The sequence below is a fragment of the Lissotriton vulgaris genome, chromosome 9 (assembly GCF_964263255.1).
Source record: "Lissotriton vulgaris chromosome 9, aLisVul1.2, whole genome shotgun sequence".
NCBI lineage: Eukaryota > Metazoa > Chordata > Amphibia > Caudata > Salamandridae > Lissotriton > Lissotriton vulgaris.
The window spans coordinates 193,912,188-193,925,039 of record NC_141697.1 but is presented as its reverse complement, the minus strand read 5'-3'; the positions used below and the strand labels follow the sequence as shown (position 1 = coordinate 193,925,039).

Sequence of the window (12,852 nt, the reverse complement as noted above, 5' to 3'; positions counted from 1 at the left end):
GTGGTGGTTCCTCCCTTATGGCAGCGGAGCATCACCTCCCCTTCCCACCCACTGCCAGCAGCAAGCATGAAAAATAAAATGGTAATGAAAAGATTTCATTACCTTTTTATTTTTCAGTTCAGCCGAGGGGCAGTGCTGGGCAGGGCCATAGCTGCTAAATGGCAGCAGAGAGCTGTGTCTGCTCCAGCTTTAACTGCGCATGTCACTTTGGCCGGCTGTCTTGCGACGGCCAACCTGACATGCTCATTTCAAACCTTTCAGCTCAGCTGTCTTAGACAGCTGGGTGGAGAGCAGGCACAGGCCCAAAGTACACGAGGGAGAATCGAAGCAGCTCGCTACAACCAATCCTGGTGTTTTTATCATGCTACCTAATATTAGCAGCATGAGAGCAGCATTCGGATTAGTTAGGGGAGTTACTCAGAGATCCCTTGGAGCCTCTGAGTGCAGAAGACCAAAGAAGAACTCAAGGTTTATTTTTTCATAAAACTGCTTTCATGCAGTGTAAGACAATCGCACTACCTTGGTTCAGCCCCCACTCCAGAGCTCTCAATCGTGGCCAATTATAAACGGTGTATAATGGGACCACAATTGAGAGTTTCTTACAGTGCCTGTAAGTGGGTCAAAAGTTTCGCCCCACCATTTTATAATTTAAGCAGCCTCTACTGATTTCAAACATGGGATCAGGTACATATGACATTATGAGGTTTGTGGCCCTGTTAATATACAGAAACCAAAATCTGATGACTGGAATGTAGGGGCACGTTTAATTTAGCTAGTATTAGACACAAATATCAAATTCCCTTTCTCAGACGTATTGATATCAAGTGATTTGCTCATTCATAGTGACATTGATTTTGTTACAGATGCAGCACTCAAAACATCCATCTTTCCCTGGTCTGTGCACCTGTGCTCAAGCGTGGGTTTGGGGGAACTGCTACCACAGGAGGCAGCAAAGATCATAAAAATCTGAACTACAGTCTGAAGCCTGGGTTAGAACTTCATCGAACTCATTAATATGTTATACAATAAAAATTACCAGTTTTCAGCTATGACCTTGCAATGATTTATTTTCAGGAAGTGAAGCCGATCAGTCTTTGGGGCCCATCGGGAGACGGGTAGGGGAAAGACCGACCGGAGACATTTTAAGGTGTGATAAAGGCTGCTTTATTGGGAACAGGTGCATCTTAACAAACCACATCCTTGGCCTTTGCCGTACAAAACTAGTCCTAACTAAATAAACACATACCTGCTCAACCCCCACCCCCACCCCCACAAAGTTCCCCCGCAACAACATATACATAGTTACCAATTACCCCAACGTGTGCCTCAACTGTTTTAAAACTCCTGCCACTGTTCACTCCCTCACCCTCTGTCCATGAAACCTCATTCCTCCTATCCTACCCCCCCCCCTTACCTAGGAAAAGCACCATCACAAACCATTTCCAGCACCTGCCCCCAGCGACATCCTACCATCAACCTAACCAACACACCTGCTCCCAACAAAACCCCTCCAGGAAACCTCCCTTTAAATCAGAAAACCCCCCAGGCACCCTCCCCCACCAAAATATACCTACCTGGGGAGGGCGGGTGGGACAACAACTTCCTAATGCTCGACTGCTGGGTCACTGTCACCAAAATGGTGCCCCGTGACCCAAAATGGCCGTAAATATATCCTCCCAGCCCAAAAGGAGCCCAACCAGCCCAAGGAGCCCAACCAGCCCAAACCTCCTTCCTGTCCCCCAGTCAATGTCTTCCCCCTCCCTTCCTCCCGGGGCCCCAAACTTCCCCGGGGGGGCGAGCCTCCCTCCGGTCGGCCACCCCCGCAAAGCCCCATTGGGGCCCATCGGAAGACGGGTAGGGGAAAGACCGACCGGAGACATTTTAAGGTGTGATAAAGGCCACTTTATTGGGAACAGGTGCATCTTAACAAACCACATCCTTGGCCTTTGCCGTACAAAACTAGTCCTAACTAAATAAACACATACCTGCTCAACCCCCACCCCCACCCCTAAAAAGTTCCCCCGCAACAACATACATAGTTACCAATTACCCCAACGCCTGCCTCAACTGTTTTAAAACTCACCCTCTGTCCATGAAACCTCATTCCTCCTATCCTACCCCCCCTTAACTAGGAAAAGCACCACTCGAAAGCCCCATACAGCTTTCGAACCCCCCCCCCCCCCCCCCCCCCCCCCCCCCCCCAGGGCCCTTGCACCTTCGGATACCTGCGCGGTATTTACCATTGGTGAAGCAAAGTTGTTTTCCACACTTGATTTGTCCCAAGCATATCATCAAATTGTTGCATCAAACCTAAAAACATTTAACATACTTTATAACGGCCAAGGTTTTGCACGAATGCCATTGGACTTGCCTCTTACTCTGCAGTCTTCCAAAGAATTATGCAGAAGTTGTTTGTAAACTAATTTAACAAACTTTTTCCAAGATGATATCTTGGTCTGGGGAAAGGCTTTGAATGATCACAATACTAACTTAGTGGAAGTATTGAAATTATTTAGTGATGCTGGATTAACAGTAAATTTGAATAAATGCAAGTTTGCAGCTGAACAAGTGAAATATTTGGGTCATACCATCTCAGAAGGTGGCAGAAGTCCAAAAATGAGGTTGGTGGAGGCAATAAAAAATGCTCTGCCTCCAATAAATAAGAAACAGTTGAGATCATTCTTGGGAATGGCTGAGTATTACGCTAAGTTTATTTCACATTTATCGGATTTCACTAGAGAGAGACGAGATTTTTAAGAATAGAGTAAGATTTGTTTGGACTTGCTTTTGCACTAATTAAGAACAATAATGTAAATGCTGTGAATTTGAAGCCTTTCGATGCGGATGACCGGCCTATAATAGTTACAAATGTCAGTATGTATTGTTTAGGAGCAGTTTTGATGCAGGAAAGGAATGGTAAAGAAAGAGTGGTTGTGTTTTCTTCTCATACTCTTAAGGGAGCTGGAAGAACGTACAGTGGCATACTGGTATCCATGCTGATTGTTTATCTCACCTTCCATTTCAAGTGGAGCATACTATGAGAGATGGTTGTGAAGGTGATGAGGAGGTGTTTGTGGCTGTTGTGTCAGAATATTGTAATGGAGTTAATACAGAGGAAGAGTGGAATTGTGAAGTTGAATTGGATAAAGAAATGTTGATCGAAAAATGTTTGGTTGAAGATTGGCTAAGGGAACCAGTTTTGTTATTGTATAATTATAAAGCTATTAAGAGTGAATTGGTATAGATTGATAAGTTGTAGTGTGGTGATTATTTGGTTGTTGCAGTAAAATTGAGGGAATGGTTGACTCATTTATTACATAAAGGGCATAGAAATCAGTTTTGTTGGCCTAGTATGGAAAGAATAATTGAGAGATTTTTGAGACATTGTTATCCTGAACAAGAAGTGATTAGTCTCATAAGTCTCAAGAAAAGCCAATACCAACTGTGGAATTCCCAAATGGGCTGTGGCAGACATTAGGGTTGTATATCTGTGGCCCGTTCGATGTAAAGGGATGTTCAGAAAAGTATGCCTTAGTATTGATAGACTATTTTTCTAAATGGCCTGAAATGTAATTTGTGAATTATGTAAATTCCAAAAGTGTTGTGGAGTTTTTGGGTGATGTGTTTGCACAAGAAGGGAGGCCACAGGAAATAGTAACTATTAACGGTCCCCATTTTGTGTCTGGACAAATGGAGGAATTCCTACAGAGGAATTGTGTTTCTCACCATCTTAGCGCTTTGTATCACCCAAGAGAAAATGGTTTGGTGGAAAGAATTAATCTGGTTTTGTCAGAGATTATGCAGTTGGATGCTGGCATTGAGTTACCTTGCAAGGGAGAGTTTAAAAAGATTGTGAAATTATAAAACCAAACCACATTCAGCCACAGGAGTTAAACCTTTTTGTTTATTAAAAATGCAGATAACCTCATTCAAGAGTGAATTTGGGTTGCATGAAGGGTAATTTGTGAGTGGGATGTGATTTTGAGAAAGTAAAAGAAAGAGTGTATAAATATCGAAATAATTAACAGTTGAGGCATGAGAATACTTCAAAATGCAAATCATGTTAATTTATTTTAATTAATTGGGTGAAGTACAAGAGAGGAAGGATGGGAAGGAAGAGTTAATCTGTTTGGTCCTCACGTAAATTAACAAATTGTCATTCTGCAGAAGTTGCAGGAACTGAATAATAAGTATGGTGAACATTTCTCTTATTGTGAATATTATAGTATCAGTTATATATATTATAAGTTATTAAGCGTATACCTTGTTGTGGAACAGTATTTAGACATGTTTCTTCCTTTATTGATTATTAATGCTTGTAAGGAAGGGGGATATGTTCTATTTAGAATTCTTTATCTAGAATGTTATGTTTCTGTAGTAAAAGGGAAAGGGTCAAAGGATTCTAATGACGGCAGTTGGGAAGTTGCGGCCGATGAGACTGGCTGGAGGACACTGACCTTGTCAATAAACTCACCTTTAAGCAATCGAGGTAAAGGCATCCTTACAATGCAATTGCTCAATTGAAAAAATGTGGACCTCCCCATTACTGGTTGTTGCACAGCAAGCATCACACTATCCAAATATCAATATATAGATACAAGACTCGTCTTAAAAACAAGATATAATAAATTGGCAGTGGAGCCTAAAATGTAATCCTCTTAGCCAAGGAAGGTCTGGGTAATATTCAGTTGTGCATCTGATTTTTTTTTTCATCATCTTTTTCTTGACTGATATACAACAATTTACATTCATGGATGGAAGGAACAGGACAGTAACATTCCACTTATGTGGCATGTGTCGTATGCATATACATCAATTATTATCATATTTTTATTGACATCATTGAAAAGCTTCAAACAGTTAGTAAATATCAGTGTCACAGTTAATGCTAAAATGCAGATACTGCCTTCTGAGTTTTTTTTTGTGCTACCAATGCAGGCCTCCTCTCACATAATCCAATGGTCAAATGATCACCTAAACCATTGCAGATTGTGTGGGCCGTAAACTTAAAAAGACATTGCTTTTCGGAATGAAATGTGACCAGCTCAGTTCCCTTCTTTTCAGTTTTCAGTGGTGGTTGTTAAATCAGTTTTTCACATTAATTAAAAAGCAGCCACTCTTCTTCCTAGTTAATTCGTGAATAACTCCACCGTGTATTACTAGAACCTGAGGGAGACATAACAATTGAACTTTATAAGCTTGTTAAAATAAATATACTGAGCTTGTGTGCAATACATAATGGTGAATAGGAGTTGGAAAGATACTACTCCATAAAGCAGAGAAAAGTGTTATCTTTTCAGTAATTAAGGTACCTTCCTTGAGCAGTAAAATATGAATCCACTTTTCCCGAAGTCTGCTTTTTAGTGAACACACCATAAATGTTGGAATAAGCTATTAAAGAAACTGGTGCACAGTGTGATCAAGGCAAGCACCCTACCCAGTACTAGCCTCATTTGTCATATAAATCTGTCACAGTTTAAATTATGTTTCTTCTTCCAACCTAGAGCCCAAGGAGACTCCAATGGTGGTGCATATTCTTCTCTGTTGTCTGTTGTTCTCCATGTTGCTACGTCGGTCAAAACAACAACCAGCAATAGCCAAGCAGAGAGTCTGAGTCTAAAACCAGTTATTCAATGAGGGCAAGAAGATCCATAAAAACTCAGTTGAAACTGGTTACACCATGTAATTTGTAGCAAGATCATGTTTACGTGATAAGGAGAGAAGAACCAGTCAGTTTTGGGAATGGCCACAATAGTTGCATGTGCAAAATGCCTAAATGTCCTGGTGTCCAAGACAATGACCAGCAATGCCATCACAAAAGTAGAACTACGAAAGCAATGCTGTCAGCAAGATGTGGGGATGGCAGGCTGTATAAAGCCAAGCTCCAGACCACCATAAGCAATACAGAATTCAAGAGCAGCTCTTGAAAGTGTATCCTGAGAGTAGTACATTTATTATACCCTCCTAACATCAAAGTTACGAAGATGTTTTTTTACAGGGATTAAGAAGTGCTGAAAAAAAAAATCTTTTAAAGTCCTTACTCGTCTAAATGATGATAAATATTTCTACAGAGTTCAACTCTGCTCTAGTAAGATCAATTAGCAGTTCGCTTGTGAAATTATATAAAAAATTATTTCTTGGCTCAAAATAGGCTGTTGTGAAAACCAAGCTGGCAAGCAGCATAATAGCAACAAGAATTTAAAACCAGTTTTACAATTGGAGGTTAGGTGCCTTCAAGTCCCTCCACCTCAACATTGTCTTCCTTGGCTCCAGAAAACAAAAGCTTCTGTGTCTCAGTAGCTGTTTAATCTGTCATCCCCTTCTTTGGAACACAATACAATATGTTGGGCTGAGCTGTATTAATGAAATGGGTGAATGATATAGTGTGACTATGTTTGCTGATATTTTCTATTCACGATTGCTTTTATAAAGAAGCTTCCGTCAGCACTGGGATATTTAGGTTGGCGTTTTCAACTGAGCACATAGGGCAGAAATCATATTGAACATCTCCCTAAATGGTGGTATATTAAGATGACGCCTCGTCTTGGGGTAGTAAGAGCTATGTGAATGCAATTACAGCTACAAAGATCTGGTATTCATCGCCCACTTCAACTGTATCACTCCATTGAGCGTGTAAAGTACAGGGTACTGCTGGATTCCTGATTGGATAAAGTCGAGAAGGTTTCATCTGTTCTCTTTGGCTGGCGATAGATGCTGGAGTCCTGTCAAGGACTGATATCATGCTGATGTTTGCAGTTTGCTAAAGATGTGTAAGATTAGTTATGTTTTAGTTTGTTAGTCATCTGGAAAAAATGCTCTTGAGGCACAAAGTGCTGACAAAGTTTAATAATTCCAGAGCCTGTTACTCTTCTTGTGTGTTACTTAGATAAGTTAGTCTCAATCGGCTCCCATGACTCTTCAAGTTGAGATTAACTCCTTCTGTGGGCACCCTACTGTGTAGTCTCAGGCTGACTAGACTCGTTCAATTCTTCCTTCTGTCCTTTGGTAGTGCCTGGCTTTAACTCCATGCATGAACCTGTTCAGAAGGAGAATACCACTGTGTTGTTTACAGATGAGGTGGTATGTCAGAATATCAATAAGATAAAAATTGTTTGATATTAACTTTGTGACCTAATTATTATTAACTAAACTATTTCTCCTTTCGGTATATTCTATTACAAGCCCAAATTGAGTGATATTTTGGTAAACCTAATTAAGATGTGGTATTTTAGTCCGACCGTGTTATGGCAGCAATATGCTGGTAGTTAAAATATTTTACCCTTTGGACTTGAAATCTAACTTGTACCTCAGATACACATATACCACACTCATGCACTTGGAATAACTCCAAAAGGGGGACAGTCAATGATATTGCAGATCTTTCCTTTATGACAGAAAAAAAATATGAAAAAGTGCACAATAACAGATCAATACATTTCAATGTTAAAAATGGGTACCTAAATTCTCACAAGCAAAAAAATATATAATTAAAATCCATAGTTACTAAGAAACATTACATCAATATATAATTTTAGCAGCAAACTAACACACGGAAGGAGCAAAAAGTAAGGCAACCATAGTCCACCTTTACAGAGTTAATTGACATTGAAATGTATTGATCTGTTACTGTGCACTTTTTAATATTTTCTGTTTTTGTAATAAAGGAAAGATCTTACTTTGTGGCAGTTGTTATTTCCGAGGAAGAGTAGTGTCCATCAAAGTGACTTGCCTGGACTGTCAGTTCAAGACTGTCCCAGTACACCCATCTCTCATTCCATCTCTCATTCCATCTCTGAGATGATGGGTCCATTTTTCCAACTGCTGCCTGGTATCAGAGTTGGGGTGGTGGAGGCAGCTTCCCACACTGCTCACTCTAATAGTGCTTTGAGGAATAGATAGACCTATTACTTCATGACAGTTATGGTTGATATAAACAATACTGTAGCCTCCTTACAGTATGCACTGGAAACAGGTCCTATTTCTGCTGGCAGTGGGCATTGTTTGGGTCCGCAAACAGCAGCAAAGAATGGACCTACATGGTCAAAGCTCCTACAAATGGGAGGTCCACAAAGAATCCAAATTGAAGTAAGATTGTGCACTGAGTCGGTTTTATGCTTAAGTTACGTAAGTATGCCGTGCTCCAGAAAATCTTTCCCTGCTCTGGAGCGTAGTCTTTAAAATCTGGTAGCAACCCCACGTGGGTGGGGGTGTCTTTCTTGGCACAGGTTTAAAGGTGCTGATTTTTAGAGCAAAGATAAACGGATTCTTGGCAGCGATTGTGATTTCAAAAGTTTTTAAAACATAATTATCCATGTATTTCTTCAAATATACAGAGAAGTATTCCATCATACATCATCACAGTTATCACATTTAGATTCCATCCCATCCCTATGCATTTCAGCACTGGGCCTTCGTCCGGGGAATATCTAAAACAAACGTGAATAACCAATGTTTACTCTTAAGGCATCTCACTTAATGAATCACCGCCACCATTTCAGTGCTAGATTCCGTTAAGTGGCGTCTAGTGAGTGAAGTTCTATGTGGGTACAAGCGTCTCGACAACATGCGATAAAGAAACGTGCTTGGCATGAAATGATCCTAGTGTGTGAAAATAGCAGTGCCAGAAAGTTTGTTAAACAGAAACGCAGTGAAAAGTTCGTCAAAATGGACAAAGTGACGATTAATCAAGATGGCTAGCTTTGTGCTTTTGTGAGCGTGAGTAAAAGCTAAGTTGCCGTAGTGAAGGTTCAAGAAGCCTGTGCGTAATTAATGCTCGTAGTATAAAGTGTAATTTAATATGATCATGCCGCTTGAATTTAATTGGTTGTATGCTTACCTATTTGTGATCGGATGGCTCTAAAGGCGTTACGGCGGGTCTGTTGCTCCGACTCTGCCGTTAAAACTGAATCGGCGTGTATTAGTGCAGACGTGACGGGCTTGTGACCGCAGTTCAATGAAGTTTTGATTTTGAAGGTCCACAAATAAGCCATTAATACAATTTTTCAGTCCTGCAGGCACTGTGCCGTCAGTACCTTGCAACCCACTAAAACATAGAAACCACTGGCATCCTGAATAAGCTAAAATCCAGGTTCTCTGGAGCCCCTGAAATTTCGAACGCACATCTTAAAAACAGTTCATTGCGTTCTTTACAATTCAATTTAAGAAAATAGGAAATGGAAATTATGCAGCCTGGATCCTGAAAACATAGTGTGCAACTGGGACCTACATGAGGGGCCTGCTCTATTAAATGATCTTTCGGTGTCCTTGTGCGATATTTGATAAAAGGTAAAATCGAAGTCGTAAAGCATGCTAGTGACGCATCGCAACTGTCTTGGTAACTTTGGGATGCGTTTTTGTTCCTATAATTTAATGCAACGGAGTAGTAAATTACTAAACCAACTCTTGCGCCCCAAAAACAAATTGTGTAGGATATACAACTCTTGAGTTTAAGTCCCTGGGCAGTCGTTGCTGGGGTCCCAAACATTGGAGTGGCACACAAACTGACTTCTTGGTGTGGGAAAATGTGGTTCTGTTGCAGTAACCCTACTCACTTTTTGCCTGGCTTTTGATGCAACTTTGACTTTAGAGTACTGGGTCCCGGTTCCCAGTATGCCAAGCGACGAAGATCACGAGGCACGCCCCCTCCGGTCCCCGCCATACGTTCTGCTGGTTGGGCGGCCTGGCGGCCAATAGGCAGGCGGCCGCCCCTTGTCCTTCCGGGTCGCGGGTGACGCACATCCGTAGAGGTGTGAGGGCGGAGACCTCGGGCCTACTTAAGGTCAAACTCCCTTGACCGAGGTCTCTGTTCCCTTTGCCACTACTGGACCGTGTGTGCCCCGCAGCTGCCCTCCGACAGGACCGATCTTCTGGAAACTCCCACCCACCCGTCCCTTAGAATAGGGGTTTGAGGGGGCGTTGTTGCGGAAAAGAGACCTGCGAGCAATAAACAGTGATTGATGGGAGGCCGCCTGGCGGACTCCATAGGCCAGCTCTGAGGGGGGATATGGTAAGCTCTCCGCGGGGAGGAAGTCACCACCGGCTGGGGAGGCTAGGGCGACAGATTTCGAGCCTCCTGGGCGTCCCAGGGCAGCCTGGTGGTAGAGGGGTGGGCCCTGGTAATGACGGACAAGGAACAGGAGTGCGGGCCTACCACTCTAGGGGGCAGGTGCACGGCACCTGGCGTAGGATACCCCAGCGCGAGATGCGAACCAGATGGGGCTCCTCCCTTAGGGCTGGGGGAACAGGAAATGTACAAGAGTTGTTTGTAAATGTAATTATGAATATCAATATGCATAGTGTATGCTTGTCATGTTTATTCAATGTTGAGAATTAAACATGGCCTTTTTACCCCACGGAAATCTCAGGGTTATTTGAAATGTAATGTGGGGTATTGCATGTTGTGTTCATGTTGGGGAAGAGGCGGGGGCAGAATTGGAGGGTGCGGGTTTTAGTGTTCTTTCCCTAAAAACATGTCCGGTATAGGTACTTCTGCCTCCATGTAAGTCCCTAGTGGGTAGTACTTTGGGTACTTGGGTCTGGAGGCTGAAGAGGGTCCCCTGGGACCATCTCACTATGACCATGTCACAGCCCCTGCAGCTAGATGGCCCTGTGAGGTAAAACAAAATTACCAAGTCAACATGGCGCACTGGCTGCATGCATGCCAGCTAGCACTCCCTAAGATATAGGTAGGTCACCCTGCTAGAGGCCTTGCCAGCCCTAAGACCGGATGCCCTATACCCCAGATGTGGGCATATCTGCATGAGAATATATGCCTCAACAATTTTAGGGCCTATTCCTTAATATTGTAAGTGCCAGGGAATCCCTAGAGAGTGCATGGGCTGGGAACTTGAGAACTCGAGCTCCACAGCACCATGATGGATTCACTGAACCAAGGATTATTTAGTACCAAACCGCTCCTTGTAATAAATCCCCACTGGTGTAAGTCTGAGATTTATTAAAACATGCACTTGGAGGGCACCTCAGAGGTTCCCCCTGAAAACCTACCAACCCTGGTGGTGGCACTGATTGGCTTCAGGCCGGTTGCCATGCAAACATGTTTCAGGGCCCCTGGGTGGAGAGCCTCTGCTCTCTAGGACCATAAACAATGCACATCCTTGGCAGAGGTGTGAAAACTCCTCTCCCAGGATGGGCAAGTGCTCGAAGAGGGAAGCTTCAAAGGCCTTCTGCCTTTGTAATGCGACCTCGAGCCTCTGATGCTAGCAGCAGATGGTAGCCCCTGGTTTACACCACCACTTTGGGTGGGAAAACCAGCAGGAAAACTTAAAAGAATAGGAGGTGTGCCCACCTCTGCCAGCGCATCTTTCAGTCCCCGCCATCTTGAAGATGGGGGCACCCCACCAATTAGGACCAGGTGTATGCCCACTCCCATAGGAGGGTGGCATATTAGAGGGTGTAGTTACCCCAGGTAAGGTGCCCATTGGCCCTACCTGCTACTCCCCTAAAACAGTACTGAATCTAGTATTTAGGTGGCTCACCCAGACCAATGAACTAGATCTGCTATGACCTATGAAGAAAGAAGATGACCTTGCAGAGAAGACTGAAAACTAGGACTGCCTTGGTCCCAGCCCTACCGACCTGTCTCCAGCTTCGACGAACCTGCAACCTGTCTTGCAGTCAGCGACCTCTGTAACCCCTGGGAGGACCGCTGCCTTCAACAAAGACTCCAATCTCCCGTCAACCGCTGACCTGTCCAGAAGAAACCAACAACTCCAAATCCAGGCGGATCCATGACTTGTGCCCACTTGGCACCCAACTCCCACGGCCCGAGTCTGAGTGGCCCAACTGCCCAGTGAAGTTACCCCAGTGACCAGGACTCAGAATCAAGCACTGGCCGACCTATCCTGTCCCCCACGACCGTGCCTGCAAAGTGAATCTGAAGGGCCACCTGGACCAGCCCGGTAAGAAGATTTCCAACGTCTAAAGGCACCTCTGTACCTGCAGCCCCAAGGCTTTGGTGAGCTCGGCCAGCGGTGCCCCTGTGACCCCCAACACCTCAATTTACCTGTGCTGTTGCTGGTGTTCTGTCGGGACCCTCCATTTGGATGCCTACAGCCTGTTTCCAAAAAGAAGAAACTCCATAGGATTGCATTGGGTGCCCGGTGTTGTGTTTGCATCTTGCATCCCGCCACCTCTGTGGCACTGGTGGTGCAGTGTTGGAACTTACCTACTCTCTGCCCACTGCTGACCTTTATTCCCAAAGACTGGAACTGTAAGTTACGTACTTACCCGATTAACAACAAAACTATTTTCCTCATAGGATTACATTGGACTTTTGTGAATATATTCTGTCGATTTTTCAAAGTGCAAAGCATTTTTAATTAAAAACGTACCCACCTTATTACGAAGATCTTGGTCTTAAAATAAAATTCACACAAAGTATAATTTTCAAAAATTGGTCTGGATCTCCTTCTTGAGTCATGTGTCCGTTATTGATCACTGTTGTGCAATCAATGTCTAGGCCTACGACTGCTCGTCCACTACCACTGATCGACCACTTTGGGTTTTACATTGGGCCCTGAACACTTTTGGGGAACGCCTGGACTCTGTGCACTGTATTACCACCTAGTGGCAATATCCTGTACAGAGCCAGCTTCCTACATTCGGTGAATGAGCATACATATGCGTTCCAGAAATGATCATTATAAATTGCATAGTACCCATTTTTTTCTCCTACAACTTAGTTTGTCGTCATGTCCGTCTGAGAAACCATTCTGTCCTGTGGGAAAACCGAGACAATTTCCCATGCAGATTACCTTTGCGTATTTCCAATTTTTGTTTCTGTAAAATAGCCTGGCGAGCATGCCTGCTAGCAGCATCCTCCCGCACGGCTTC

The 12,852-nt window shown here is 43.5% G+C and overlaps 1 protein-coding gene across 1 annotated transcript in view; it reads left to right on the top strand.

Annotated features, from left to right (window-relative positions):
• Positions 1-12,852, top strand: part of NID2 (nidogen 2) — a 269,038-nt gene that overhangs the window by 115,907 nt on the left and 140,279 nt on the right. The gene's annotated exons all lie outside the window — the stretch shown is intronic.